This window comes from Octopus sinensis, linkage group LG9 (genome assembly GCF_006345805.1).
Source record: "Octopus sinensis linkage group LG9, ASM634580v1, whole genome shotgun sequence".
In the NCBI taxonomy this organism is placed as follows: domain Eukaryota; kingdom Metazoa; phylum Mollusca; class Cephalopoda; order Octopoda; family Octopodidae; genus Octopus; species Octopus sinensis.
This window is the reverse complement of record NC_043005.1, coordinates 75,312,449-75,328,935: the sequence shown is the minus strand read 5'-3', so window position 1 is coordinate 75,328,935 and position 16,487 is coordinate 75,312,449. Positions and strand designations below refer to the sequence as shown.

Here is a 16,487-nt window from a genome sequence, read left to right as displayed (position 1 = left end):
CTTTCAACTATGATTTCTTGAAGCTTTGGTTCTGTGCCCCCCCATCTCCACCTACTTCTGTTTATATACATCACTGACCTACTTACTGTTATGTCCAACAATACTCATTACTTACATTCGACGGATATTTGTCCTCATCTTGTTTGTTGTTAACACAACATTTCGGTTGTTATCCCCTCCAGCTTTCTTCAGGTGTCTTGGGGAAATTTTGAACCTGGGTTCTCATTCCTGAGGACAAATATCCGTCAAATGTAATGTAAATAATTATTCCTCATCTCTTAAATATACTCATTATGTGTTAACCACCCTTCATTCCTCCCTGACCTTCCCTACCCAAATGTTATCCACATGCATCTAAAACACTCCACACCAAACTGCACTAATTCCATGAGCAATGACCTCCAGAGTATCCTCCAGTGAGGTTAAGCCAATCTTGTCTCTTTCAACAGCAAAAATAAACAAACCCCAAACACACACACACAGACAAGCACTGCCCATATAAACAAAAAAATTGCTCTTCAGTTCCCTTCAACATGAGCATGCAGCTAAAGCCTTTGTGGTCACATCAAATACTAGCTTTGACTTCCACAGAGGATCTCCCATAAAGAGCACATGCTAGAAATAATTTAGCCTATACCAATTACTGACCCTACAAAGATCAGGTAAGATCCATAATGAAGTATTGCTTTTACGCTTGGGGTTGGGCTGCTACTGCACAATGGACATCCCTGATAGCATCCACAGAAAGGCCACTTGACTGATTGATATACAGTGATCCATGGACACACTTCAACCCCTACACTTCAGACATCTTGCATCTCTCTCTGCTTTATCTAATAATGGTTGTCTGTTTCTTAAAACTGGCTGGTCTCGTGTCACCTTAGCTCACTTGGGTTCACTCATCTCTCCTCTCAATTTCTCACTTTGTGTCCACTCCCCAGGCCCTGCACTAACCACTATGCCAAATTCTTCCTCCCTAGAATATCATACTGCTATATTCCTGTCCTGCTCATGTCTTTCCTACAGTCAGTGATGTGGCAATAATTTAAGTGGAATGTTAACAGCAGATCTCAGTTGTGGCTCCTCTGATGGTCAAATTCTACTTTGACTTGTTTTACATTTTTGGTGCTGCCCCCTAAAAAAATTCAGATTTTGGATCTGGTCCAGATATAAAAAAAGATCGAGAACCACTGTTCAACAGTCTCACAGAGACTGCAAAGGCTGCAACACTGCTACTTTGTCCAGACCAACCAAATATAATTTCTATATATTTCTCTGAAATATAAAAAACTTCTTCTACCTGTGCTACTCAATCAGTAGTTGGAGGAGGATGATCTGAAAAGATAGTAGCCAGAATAAGAGCAGAAAAACTTCTCAGAATTATTACCATGTTGCCAACAATGAGATTTGGTCTTCAAGTAAAGAGAAGATTGTATGTGGAATTACAACCGTGTTTCGTTGTCTGCTACCACAACAGCTCCTTTATAGGATCCAGTTAGCTCAAGACATCATCAGGAGGAGCCACGTCCGGTTTCGGCCCCTACTCCTCTACCATTTTGATGTGGCGCCCCCCCCCCCTTTCAGAGGTGTCTTCAGCTCTGGTGTTGGGTGCATGTCTTCTTTCTTCTTCTTTCTTCTGTTCCCTGGCCTCTTCAATGTAGTGTCAGCCAGTGACTGACCGACTTGTCAAATTTTTCCCTTTAAATACCTGCCGCTAGGCTCCACTTCTGGTGAAAAATGATGCAACATGTTAGTGAGTCATCAGCATTGAATGGAGATAATGTGTGAAAGTTGGAGAGAAATGAAGCAAGTGTACTCTGGTGGATGTGTAATGTTAGTGTGCATGACTAATGTGAGATAAATTGAGTAAAAGATAGATGATGTATCATGGGCTACAATGAAGACGGCATTAGAATGGACCCATCACACTCTCGGAGTGGTTGGCGTTAGGAAGGGCATCCAGCTGTAGAAAACCATGCCAAATCAGACTGGAGTTTGGCGCAGCCTTTCAGCGTGCCACCCCAGTCAAACCGTTCAACCCATGCCAGTATGGACAATCTACATTAAATGATGATGATTGGCCAAAATAGCTGAGTAGAAGGAAACTGGAAGAGAGAGGCTGAGGAAAACATGAGCAGAAGTTGTAAAAGCTGACCTCAAAGTGTTGAAAGAGATGTCAAAAGAATGCAACAAATGGTGAGATGCTCTCACCATTTTTTGCATTTGAATCCATGAAACTAGGGAAAAGCAACCATGATAATGATATATTTGAAACTTCTGATTGAAGTAAATATTTGTATTCTGCCGCCATTCCTTTTCGTTTTAATATAAAAGGGAAAAGTGGCTGTGTGGTTAACCAGCTTGCTTTGCAACCATGTGGTTGCAGGTTTAGTCCCACTGCTCAGAACCTTGGGCAAGTGTCTTTAATTATAGCCCTGGGCCTCCAAATACTTTGAGTGAATTTGGTACATGGAAACTGTGTGGAATCCCATATGTATCTTTGTGTTTGTTTCTCTCCCTTTCCCACCCAAACTGCTGAGCAATTGGCATTGGTTTGTTTAGAGTAATCTCTGGCCATATTGCGGTTTATTATTTAAGCTTATGTCAATTCCCCTGTGGTGTTGTTTTGCATTTATAATAAAATAAATATATACAAATTATAAAAATAATTAAAAAAAATATTCAGTACTCACCTATCATGGAGTGTTTTGGAATGTAATACCCGCAGTAGTCGAGGAATGACTGTACATCCCTGTAACCAAGTAGTTCAGCACAAGAAATACAAGTGCCAGACTTTAAAAAGTAGAATTACTGGGGTTGATTTGTTTGCATAAGCCCTTCAAAGGAATACCAAAGCATGACTGCAATCCATTAACTGAAACAATCGGGCAGCAATCTGACAGAATCGTTACCATGCTGGGTGAAATGCTTAGCAGTATTTCATCTGGCATTACATTCTGAGTTCAAATTCCGCCAAGGTCAACTTTGCCTTTCATCCTTTTGGGGTCGATTAAATAAGTACCAGTTACGCACTGGGGTCGATGCAATCGACTTAATCCCTTTGTCTGTCCTTGTTTGTCCCCTCTATGTTTAGCCCCCTGTGGGCAATAAAGAAATAAATATCTAATTTCTGAACTTCACATAGCCTTCTATATATAAAAAGACTGGATTATCAAGGCTGGGGCATTTTTCATCATAGGTAACATGTTGTGAAACAATAACTGCAAAGCACAAGGAGATTTTTCTCATTATAAATTTAAACGGGTTGTAAAATGGGGTCAGTTTGCCGTTTTCTGTAGATTATGTAATACATCCTACCCTGAACATCATACTAATTTGTAATGAGCTAGTATAATTAGTGCTGTAACATTATTTCAGCTAATCAGCTAACTAGTCTTTGAGTGATTTAATGGTAGGTATTATAAGTGTGAATAACATAGAGAAATAGTAAAGAAAGAGCAAGAAAAAGGGGTGGGGAAATATATTGGAAGGAAAGAGAAAGTGGTTAGTGGTATTTTCTCCTTTTTATCTCCTATTGTTACTACAGTAGTTCTGAGTCACTTAATCTGCTAGATATAGCAGCCAAATTTCTCTTGTGACACACTCCCATCTGTAAGATATCAAAAAGAAAATGTTGGGTAATGTGGTCTTCGATATATTCCATCTGAAGACAAGATGGAATAGTCATGGCTGGAATGTCTTTTATCATAGCTCTACTCAGTCAAGACTGCTCTGGAAGTTAAACAACATTAGTCATAGGCGCAGGAGTGGCTGTGTGGTAAGTAGCTTGCTTACCAGCCACGTGGTTCCAGGTTCAGTCCCACTGCGTGGCATCTTGGGCAAATGTCTTCTGCTATAGCCCCGGGCCGACCAATGCCTTGTGAGTGGATTTGGTAGACGGAAACTGAAAGAAGCCTGTCATATATATGTATATATGTATGTGTGTGTATATGTTTGTGTGTCTGTGTTTGTCCCCCTAGCATTGCTTGACAACCGATGCTGGTGTGTTTATGTCCCCGTCACTTAGCGGTTCGGCAAAAGAGACCGATAGTTCTGGGCTTACAAAGAATAAGTCCCGGGGTCGATTTGCTTGACTAAAGGCGGTGCTCCAGCATGGCCACAGTCAAATGACTGAAACAAGTAAAAGAGCCAATGATTTTTTCCAGGCTAGTATACTGCATACCACTCCTGTTCATCTGCCTCACTTTTCTTCGAGGCTTGCATGGGTCTTACAAAATGCTTTTCATGTTACCAACTTTCCTGTTTCCATGTAAAGTAGTATTTCCCCATGGCTGGTCTAATTTTACAAGGGAGATTGGAATGAAGGATACCGCTTGTATGATGGTGACACTCATTTACAAATATCAAGATGTCAAGACAAGGAGACATGCACACATGTGATGGCTTAACACTCTTTCCAATATTTTCATCCTGGACTGTGCGCAAGCCTCAGTCCAGGGCATCACCATTTCTCTTGTACAAAGGAATGAAAGAAGTCTACTCTCAAGCCACTGAAATAGTTTTCTTTCACTGATTAATTCTGTCTGAATAATTTTAAACCTTATTTACATATTCATTTGATGTGCAGGGATGGCTGAGTGCTAAGAAGCTTGTTTCCCAACCACATGGTTCCAGGTTCAGTTCCACTGCGGAACACCTTGATCAATTGTTTTCTACTAGAGCCTGAGGCTGACCAAATCTTTGTGTGTGGATTTGGTAGATGGAAACTGAAAGAAGCCTGTCATGTATATATATATGTGTGTGTGTGTGTGTGTTTGTCCTCAATGCTTGACAACTGGTGTTGGTGTGTTTATATCCTTGTAACTTAGCAGTTTGGCAAAAGAGACCAATAGAGTAAGTACCAGGCTTAAAGGGAGAATAAGTATTGTGGTTGATGTTTGACTAAAATTCCTCAAGGCTGTGCCCCAGCACGGCTGCAGTCTAATAACTGAAACAAAATAGTAAATAAAGGATAAAGATTTGCCTTAGCAATAAATCTTGTTACTGTAGCGATTGTCAGCATCGTCTGCATCTTCATTCTTATCTCTAGAATACTAATGTCTGAGATTAGTTGCTGTTTATGATCGAGGAGGATTACAATGAAGATCAGTAGATTAAGCATCTTAGTTAACCGTTTCCCCAGACTGAAAATTCTAGCTTTGTTTGCACAGCAGGACATTAGAACAAAACAATGCATTTTTTTAGTCTGTGTTATAGTTACACTAGTGATATTAGTAATTCGTCCAGTTTAATAGAAATAATATATATTCTAAAATTTAAAACCCTTAATAATGCCATCTTCCTTTCTCTCCTTTCCCTCCTTTCCCTTATATCATCATCATACTCTTTTTACTTGTTTCAGTCATGTAACTGTGGCCATGCTGGAGCACCGCCTTTAGTCGAACAAATCAACCCCAGGACTTATTCTTTGTAAGCCTAGTACTTATTCTATCGGTCTCTTTTGCTGAACCGCTAAGTTACGGGGATGTAAACACACCAGCATTGGTTGTCAAGCGATGTTGGGGGTGGGTAGGTTACAAACATATACACACACACATACATATATATACGATGGGCTTCTTTCAGATTCCGTCTACCAAATCCACTCACAAAGCTTTGGTCGGCCCGAGGCTATAGGAGAAGACACATGCCCAAGGTGCCACGCAGTGGGACTGAACCTGGAACCATGTGGTTTGTAAGCAAGCTACTTACCACACAACCTCTCCTACACCTATCATCATCATTTAGCATCTGTTGTCCATTGTGGTATGGGTTGGTCAGTTTGACCAAGGCTGGTAAGCTGAGGGGTTGCACCAGACTCTAGTCTGATTTGGCATGGTTTCTACTGCTAGATGCCCTTCCTAACACCAACCACTTTAAGAGTGTAATGGGTGCTTTTATGTGAAACCAGCATGGATGCTAGTTTGCATGACACTAGTATCTGCTATGACTACAATTTCACTTGGTTTGATGGGTCTTTTCAAGCAACCCTGTTTTTATTGCCCTTGACTTTTACTGGCTAAATCCCTCAAACTTTTAATTGTTATTATGGTAGTTAATCTATAACAAACGCTTTGTTATCTTAACCCTTTCGTTACCAACCCAGCTGAAATTGGCTGTCATGTGAAGTTAAGCAATGAAGCACAGGTGGTACATGTGGCAGTTAACTGTTACAGCAGGAAGTTTGTATTTGAGAACCAGGATTGGTTTCAGGTGGGTTGCTATCAAAAGGATTAACTCGGAGCAGGTTTTTTATTGGGCAATGAGAATCTTGTGTTTTGTAACACAAAACATAGCAATAGTGCAATTGAGTTAAAATGTGTCTGATATAAGCTGTGTGCACTTCCTTCTCAGTGACAAACTAACAAAGCATTTAGTGGAAAATGTTAATGGTGGAGATCTGAGCAGAAATAGTAAAGCAATTAAGAACATGAAGTGAAGTAAACTTGTTGATACTTTAGTAATTGTTGGGGTGATGTCGAATGCACCGTCATGGATTTAAGTATCACTCTAGTTGGCTGCTTAGTGAATCCGATAGTGTGGAAAGATGCTAAATGTAATGATACGTTAGCTACAGCACAATAACACTAGACAAGGGATTCCAAATAAAGGCATTGATGTGTAATATAAAATTGGATTGAATACAATGTATTTCAATATTTTTTACTGATATCTCTCTCTCTCATTATCCATCTATCCATCATGATCATCATCATTTAACATCCGCTTTCCATGCTAGCATAGGTTGGACAATTTGACTGAGGACTGGTGAACCAGATGGCTGCACCAGGCTCCAATCTGATCTGGCAGAGTTTCTACAGTTGGATGCCCTTCCTAATGCCAACCTCTCCGAGAGTGGAGTGAGTGTTTTTACGTGCCACTGGCACAAGGGCCAGTCAGGCAGTTCTGGGAATAGCCACTCTCAAATGATGTTTTTTACGTGCCACCTGCACAGGAGCCAGTCTAGCAGCACTGGTAACGACATCACTCGAATGTTTTTTCATGTGCCACCGGCACAAGTGCCAGTAAGGTGACGCTGGTAACAATCCTGCTCGAATGGTGCTTTTTACATGCCACCGGCCCAGAAGCCAGTCAGCTGCTCTGGCAACGATCACACTTGGATGGTGCTCCACTAACATGGATGCCAGTCATTGAATTTGATTTCGATTTCCTCAACAGATCTTCGCAAGCAGAGTTTAGTGTCCAATGAAGGAAAGGCATGCACAAGTGGGCTGGTTACACCCTTGGCACAGGCCACAGGTTATGGTCTCACTTGGCTTGCCGGGTTTTCTCAAGCACAGCATATTTCCAAAGGTCTCGGTCACTAGTCATTGCCTCGGTGAAGCCTAATGTTTGACGGTTGTGCTTCACTACCTCATCCCAGGTCTTCCTGGGTCTACCTCTTCCACAGGTTCCCTCAACCGCTAGGATGTGGCACTTTTTCACACTGCTATTCTCTTCCATTCTCGCCACATGACCATACCAGTGCAGTCGTCTCTCTTGCACACCACATCTGATGTTTCTTAGGTCAACTTTTCTCTCAAGGTACTTATATATATATATATATATATATATATATATATATATATATATATAAAACCTGCCTTCGTCTTTTGTCTATTTTCATAAAGCTTCCCGTTATATATATATATATATATATATATATATATATATATCCATAAATATGTATAGGGATCTGTCTGCCTGCCTGCCTGTCCTTTATGATTCCATTTAGGCATCGTAATACTAATAACCATTTGTTAGAACTCAATATACTTATTCTTTATAGTAAACCTTCTGGTCTGTACAGTGTAATATCGATTAATGAATGACACAAGAACAGAAGTTATGTAATCACTTTCATTAGCTTACAGCTGTTTCCATAATAAAGATGTATTTCGTTTAAATGGCTCTGAGGAAGCTGTAAGATGCTACATGTGTACTCAGCTCTGGGTACATGCTTATTCATAGTAAAAATAGCTATAACCAACGAAAAGTGACTTACCCTCCATAACAGAATTGATGTCCTAATGCCAAGGTGTCACATAAAAAGCATTAGTGTGGGTGCTGGTGCCACATAGAAAGCACCCAGTGCACTGTAAAGTGGTTGACGTTAGGAATGGCATCCAGCTGTAGAAACCAAGCCAAAACAGACAGTGGAACCTGATGTGGCCCCTTGTCTTGCCAGTTCTTGTCAAACTGTCCAACCCATGCCAGCATGGAAAATGGATGTTAAATGTTGATGATCACAATGTTCTTGTGTCAGTAATTGTGTGTGTTAAGAAGTTCACTTCCCAATCACATGGTTCAGTCTGTCTGTCTTCTGTGGCCCTAGGCTGACCAAAACATTGTGAGTGCATTTGGTAGACAGACTGAAAGAAACCTGTCATATGTATATAAATAATATATATGTATGTATTTGTGTCTCCTTGTTTTTTAACATGTTTGCCTATGGGGAAATATTACCTTACATGGAAACAGGGGAAAGTTGGCAACAAAAAGGGCATCCAACTGTAGAAAATCTGCTACTATGAATTACATCTGAAACATGCCGGCATGATAAAATGGATGATAAAATGACGATGATGAATGAAACCAATCACTGAAGGTAATTACTTAGTTGCAGCGAAAACAATAATTAAGTTAGTGTTAATTATTATATTGTTGACCTGGACCTCCCATCTCTGTTGGATTATTTGGTGAGCAGTTGTAAAGCTTTTGGAGATATTTAGGTTATGTATAAGTGATAAATGTAGGTTTAGGAGTTACAGTGAACCTGGCAAGGGAATTAGTATTCACCAATGCTGTCTGTAGCGCTTCTCTTCATTCCAGTTCTTCAAGTAATCATAGACAAGTTATGTTTGCCAACAATTTGGTTTTCATTGTGGATTGTGTTTAAGTATTGCAAAAGTTGAAAATCTAGAAGACTGAGTTTCAGTCAGAAGATTAATATATATCCATGACAAACGAAAGGCCTCTCTCAGAGTGAAAGTTAGACTATATGATGGTTGTGTACCAACGGCTATACACAATTGTTGTGAGACATGGGCTTTGAATGTTGAAGACATGTGTAGACTGGAGAGAAACGAAAGTAGTATGCTCTGTTGGATGTGCAACATCAGTGCACATGTATGACAAAGTGCAAATGTAATGAGAGAAAAGTTGGGCATAAGAGGAATCAAATGTAGCATGCAAGAGAGAAGACTACGTTGGTTTGGACATGTGATGAGTATGAATGAGGACAGCTGCATAAAGATGTGGTGATCACTGAAAGTGGATGGTACCCATTGGAAAAGGGAGACCCAGGAAGACATGGGATGAAGTGGTAAGGACTGATCTCAGGAAGTTGGACCTCATAGAGGAAATGATGATGGACTGAAATGTCTGGCAACATGAAGTTCTTGAGAAGACCTGCCCACATCAGCGAAACTGTTCTAGAAGTGCTGTGTGTCCCACTCACACTTAACAAGAAAAATTCTCACACACTCTATCACAATGAACCAAGCTATGTCTCTACATCTCTTCTTTACATTTCCGCTTCATGTACTATGATTACCTCCTACACCCGAAACTTGTCCTCTTGGCCTGGTGCCATTCTGCTTGCCCCCCCCAACCTGTGTGTTCTACCCACATGCTTTGTCTCACTCTATTATTGTCATCTGCTAGCCCCCCCCCCATCAAGGTGTTCCATCCACACATAACAAGAAAAATTTTCCCTCACCCTACCCCAACAAACCAATCTATATCTCTTCTCTTGCATTTCCTCTTTCATTCACTATACCTAGCTCTCACTCCCCTGTTCCTCTGTATCATTAATATCTGGTGGCCCTTCAACTCCATATATACCCAGGTCTTTCGCCACTTACTTGTACTCTTTAATCGCACTCCCTTCGCAATATCCTGTCGCTTATATTATATCATTTGGACCTCAAGGGTATGCCCTGGCACTTCCCACTATCTATATCTTTCTCTTTCCTTTACTCAACCATCTCATACTCTGATACCCGTTCCTTCTGAGTATGCCCAGCATTTTGTCACCATCTCCATCTTGCGGTCTCTTCTGCTTCACTTCCCTTGGGTTTGGCAACCATGTGTTTTCTTTGCAGTAGCACACCTGTTTTTGTCTTCGTTCTTGATCTTTCTCTCTCCAGCCAGGTAACCTTGTACTTTCTCTACAGCAAGACACCTGTTTCTGTCTCACTATAACCTTTTCATCGTCACCTCCTCCAATACCTCCTCTCCTCTTAAGATTTTGTCTTGCAAATACTTGGTGACCCTGTCAGTGCAGGTGCCACTTAAAAGCATCCAGTCCACTATAAAGTGGTTGGTGTTTGGAAGGGCATCCAGCTGTAAAAACCTTGCCAAAACTGACCTTGCTTGTGCTTGTGCCACGTAAAAAGCACTAAGTCCACTCTGCTGAGTGGTTGGTTTTAGGAAGGGCATCCAGCTGTAAAAATCCTGCCAAAACAGTTACAGAAGTCTGGTATAGGTTTTGGTTTGGCCGGCTCTTGTGGTACCATCCCACTCATGCTAGCATGGAACACAGATGTTAAATGATGATGATGATCTGTCATGTGTGTTTGTATGTGTGATTATCGCCTCAACACTGCTTGACAACCAGTGATGGTGTGTTTACATCCCTGTAACTTAGCATTTCAGCAATTGTGACTACTAGAATAAATACCAGGCTTAAGAAAAGGAAAGAGTACTGGGGATGATTTATTCGACTAAAATTTCTTCGAGGTGCCCCAGCATGGCCACAGTCTAATCACTGAAACAAGAAAAGATAAAAGATGACTGGAAAGTGAGTGAGTAGTTAGTAACAAGAATTATAATAGATTAATTAATAATATATTTTAATCCAAGATTGAAGCTAGTCCAGTTGATAAACTCTTTTACTGTCCACATAGATAAATGTATACAGATGCAATTTACATCTGTTGCATATGATATTTGGCTACCTAAAATCTATAGTTTTATCCTATAGTATAGCACAGAATTGAAATGGAACCCTGTTAATAATGCACTAGTAATACATGCATGTGTGTGTGTATATATATAGAAGCGATAAGTTACAGGACTCAATACAAATGTAGAGTATTCTTAAATGCATAATAACTGAAAGGCTCTAATTTCCAGCACTCAGAGTTGCTTGTTTCTGATCCTCAGCTGGTAAATTGAGCCTGGTCTTCTGTTGAACATCCTCTGAATATTTTTTGAAATATTAAAAGAAAGTTTGAAGGAAATGCTTATTGTTATGTTCTTTCGTTTAAAAACCTTTGCGAGTTATGTGTGAAAACAGCTGCTCCAAGCTCATGCTTTTCATTTCATTTCTGGTTCTTGTGGTAATATATTGAAATCATTAAACTCCACACAATTGACGTCATGAAATTGCGTTGCTGTTTAAGCAATGTTCCAGACTAATATTTTTAGGTAATACTTTTAATTAATACTGTTAATTAATGTTTTTAAAAACAATGAGTTTGTGTGTGGGCATTCATTTTGCATGCGTCTGTTTAAACGCATACATAGGTACACTCTTAGACATACATGTATGCACAGAATTGTATATTTATGCATACATATACTCACATATAGATATGCGCACATGCACACACATTAAAACAAATCAGTAAAACCTATTATTTTGAAAACCATATATATGTGTGTATGTACATATATATGTATGTACATACATATGGAACAAACCAAGCTTGGTCTGCAATATTTGAATGTCATTCTAGAGAATGGTCATAGGGTTGTCTTTACAAAGCAAACAACCTTGCAACAAGCACATTCTCTAAAAGAAATTACTCTTACTGCCTTTTTTAAGTTGTGGCAAGTAGATGAAGATGCAAGAAAACTCCTTTACTTGCAATTACCCAAGTATTACACCTGGAGAAACAATAAATGGCACAAGAGGAAAGGTGGGGGCTGATGCTCTTGCAAGAGTTTACAGTGTCAAGCCAAGCAGAATGCTACTACTTATGGCTCCTTTTGCATGAAGTATGTGGTCCCAAATCATTCCCAGATTCAATTGTTCATGTGTGTGAAACTTATAGGGAAGTATGCTATGAACAAGGTTTTTTTAGAAAATGATGAGCATTGGGACCTTGCATTGACTGAAGCATCAGTATCAGATTCTCCAAGGAAACTCGGTAACCTTTTTGCAGTTATACTGAACATGTATCAACTTGGCAGTCCCCTACAGCTTTGGATGAAACATCGTGAAGACAAGGCTGAGGACTTAAAGTATGCAGTTCAACAGGCAAACCCAGATATCAATATTCAGTTCTCCAGTTAACCAAGCGCTGATTGAAACTGAAGATCAGGTTTTTTGGCCATGGGAAGCAAAAATTTGCAAGTCTGGCTCTGGACTGCCAAAAATAAACCGTCAAATTAGTGATTTAATTCCAAGAGACATAGCAAAAGAGATTGACATCACTGAGTTGGTTGCATTTGTGAATGAACATGAACTTAAACTCCTTCCTGAACAACACTGTGCATATGATAAAATTATTTCATCAATCAGAGACAAAAAGGAATTTTCTTTCTTGATGCTTCTGGTAGCACAGGTAAAACATTTGTAACAACATTGCTTCTCTCCAAGGTAAGGCAACAAAACAGAATTGCAGTTGCTGTAGCATCATCTGGCTTTGCTACCACCATTGTCCCAGGAGGACGAACAACTCATTCTGCTTTTAAATTACCTCTAAACCTGGTCACAAATGACAGTCCAATTTGTAGCATAAGCAAAGGTTCAGTTCAGCAGAAGTGGTGTGCCAATGCCGCCTGATAATTTGGGATGAATGCACCATGTTATATAGAGGTTCAAAGGAAGCTCTTGATAACACCTTACAGGACATAAGAGGCAACAATAAATCTATGGGAGGAATTACATTAATTTTGTCAGGATACTTCAGACAGACATTACCAGCCATTCCATGACAAACGAGATCTGATGAAATAAAAGCATGTATTAAGTTTTCACACCTATGGAATAAAGTACTGAAATTCTCCTTCAATACTAATGTGTCAGTTTTATTACATGGGAACTAATGTGCAGAACAGTTTTCAACCTGGCTCCTCCAATTAGGAAATGAGCAAGCACCATTTGATGAGAATGGTGATATCAATTTGGCTTGTATTGCTATCATGGTGAATTCCCCAGCTGAATTGAAGAACAGGGTATTTCTAGACTTAAGTAATAATTATAATTCACATATATATATATATATATATAGAGAGAGAGAGATAGGTAAATTCATATATAGAGATTTGTAATAGTATAAAATACAATTATAATTAAGCCTATATGCTGAAGATAGATGCTAAATCCCTCTAACCACTCCAAATCATCTCTTTATAATTTACACATGTTGAAAGCGAGGAAGTGGACTGACAGAAATTCATATATATATATATATATATATATATATATATATATATATATATATATATATATATAGGCGCAGGAGTGGCTGTGTGGTAAGTAGCTTGCTAACCAACCACATGGTTCCGGGTTCAGTCCCACTGCGTGGCATCTTGGGCAATGGGCAAGTGTCTTCTGCTATAGCCCCGGGCCGACCAATGCCTTGTGAGTGGATTTGGTAGACGGAAACTGAAAGAAGCCTGCCGTATATATGTATGTGTGTTTGTCTGTGTTTGTCCCTCTAGCATTGCTTGACAACCAATGCTGGTGTGTTTATGTCCCCGTTACTTAGCGGTTCGGCAAAAGAGACCGATAGAATAAGTACTGGGCTTACAAAAAGAATAAGTCCCGGGGTCGAGTTGCTCGATTAAAGGCGGTGCTCCAGCATGGCCGCAGTCAAATGACTGAAACAAGTAAAAGAGTAAAGAGTATATATATATATACATATAAATGAAAGAATAGAGTCGAACGAAGATTTTAACAAAATTCCTTTACTCTTGATGCCGTCTTCGAAACATGTGTCGAGAGTAAAGGAATTTTGTTAACATCTTCGTTCGACTCCATTCTTTTATTTATTCATATAAAAAACACAAATTTCCACACATGAACCCTGAGTTTCTACCCTTGACAGGTCGCTTCAACCGTGTTTTCTGACATGAATTTGCTACCCAGGTATCGGTTAAACGAATTTTTCATGCTAGGATAATTCATTCACCTACTTAAATATATATATATATATATATATATATATTTCTTTATTGCCCAGAAGGGGCTAAACATAGAGGGGACAAACAAGGACAGACGAAGGGATTGAGTCGATTATATCGCCCCCAGTGTGAAACTGGTACTTTATTTATCAACCCCGAAAGGATGAAAGGCAAAGTTGACCTCGGCGGAATTTGAACTCAAAACGTAACGACAGACGAAATACCGCTAAGCACTTCGCCCAGCGCGCTAACGTGTCTGCCAGCTCGCCGCCTTTATATCATCATCATCATCATCGTTTAGCGTCCGTGATGATGATGATGATATAAAGGCAGCGAGCTGGCAGACACGTTAGCGCGCTGGGCGAAGTGCTTATATATATATATATATATATATATATATAGTGTGTGTGTATATATATATTTATATAGTGTGTCTGTGTGTGCGTATATATATATATATATATATATAAAATTAATTAAGGGTAGAAATTGATATTTATCAATTAAGACCAGTGGTCTAGCATATTAAAAAAGAATCCGAAGATTAAAATATTTATATATACCAATTAAGGACTGAACACGAAAAGTGGACAGTCAACATGCTAGATATAGACGTCAAATCGCCATTCACCACAAAAGATTATGTTCTCAGATCAAACTCAACACAAAACCATAGCAATAACAAGTGAAAAATATACGAAATAAAATAATTACCCATGTACTAAATTAGTTTCAGCTGTTATTTTCCGCAAGGAAAACTGCAGCCATCATCAGCATGGTCTGTTATAAATGTAATTTGCTGGACTAGATGCAAACACGATACCGAAATATCGCGTGCATGGAGTTCAGCCTATTACATTTGAATATATCTTTCAAATGCCTTTACTTTGGCGCGTTGGAACCCGAGAAAACTAGACTGCAGCTAATAATTAGCAGCAGTTAATTTATCGTTAGAGAACATATTTATTTATATAAAATTAATTAAGGGTAGAAATTGATATTTATCATTAAGACCAGTGGTCTAGCATATTAAAAAAGAATCCGAAGATTAAAATATTTATATATACCAATTAAGGACTGAACACGAAAAGTGGACAGTCAACATGCTAGATATAGACGTCAAATCGCCATTCACCACAAAAGATTATGTTCTCAGATCAAACTCAACACAAAACCATAGCAATAAACAAGTGAAAAATATACGAAATAAAATAATTACCCATGTACTAAATTAGTTTCAGCTGTTATTTTCCGCAAGGAAAACTGCAGCCATCATCAGCATGGTCCGTTATAAATGTAATTTGCTGGACTAGATGCAAACACGATACCGAAATATCGCGTGCATGGAGTTCAGCCTATTACATTTGAATATATCTTTCAAATGCCTTTACTTTGGCGCGTTGGAACCCGAGAAAACTAGACTGCAGCTAATAATTAGCAGCAGTTAATTTATCGGTTAGAGAACATATTTATTTATGATGATGGCTGCAGTTTTCCTTGCGGAAAATAACAGCTGAAACTAATTTAGTACATGGGTAATTATTTTATTTCGTATATTTTTCACTTGTTTATTGCTATGGTTTTGTGTTGAGTTTGATCTGAGAACATAATCTTTTGTGGTGAATGGCGATTTGACGTCTATATCTAGCATGTTGACTGTCCACTTTTCGTGTTCAGTCCTTAATTGGTATATATAAATATTTTAATCTTCGGATTCTTTTTTAATATGCTAGACCACTGGTCTTAATTGATAAATATCAATTTCTACCCTAATTAATTTTATATAAATAAATATGTTCTCTAACCGATAAATTAACTGCTGCTAATTATTAGCTGCAGTCTAGTTTTCTCGGGTTCCAACGCGCCAAAGTAAAGGCATTTGAAAGATATATTCAAATGTAATAGGCTGAACTCCATGCACGCGATATTTCGGTATCGTGTTTGCATCTAGTCCAGCAAATTACATTTATAACGGACCATGCTGATGATGGCTGCAGTTTTCCTTGCGGAAAATAACAGCTGAAACTAATTTAGTACATGGGTAATTATTTTATTTCGTATATTTTTCACTTGTTTATTGCTATGGTTTTGTGTTGAGTTTGATCTGAGAACATAATCTTTTGCGGTGAATGGCGATTTGACGTCTATATCTAGCATGTTGACTGTCCACTTTTCGTGTTCAGTCCTTAATTGGTATATATATATATATATATATATATTTATATAGTGTGTCTGTGTGTGTGTATATGTAATATTTATATCGTGTGTGTGTGTATGTAATATTTATATAGTGTGTTTTTGTATGTATATGTATATATATATATATATAGCCAGAAGTTTAGGTTATA

The 16,487-nt window shown here is 38.8% G+C and overlaps 1 protein-coding gene across 2 annotated transcripts in view; it reads left to right on the top strand.

Moving 5' to 3' along the window:
* Positions 1-16,487, top strand: part of LOC115215653 (E3 ubiquitin-protein ligase RNF126) — a 58,904-nt gene that overhangs the window by 4,504 nt on the left and 37,913 nt on the right. The window lies entirely within an intron of this gene.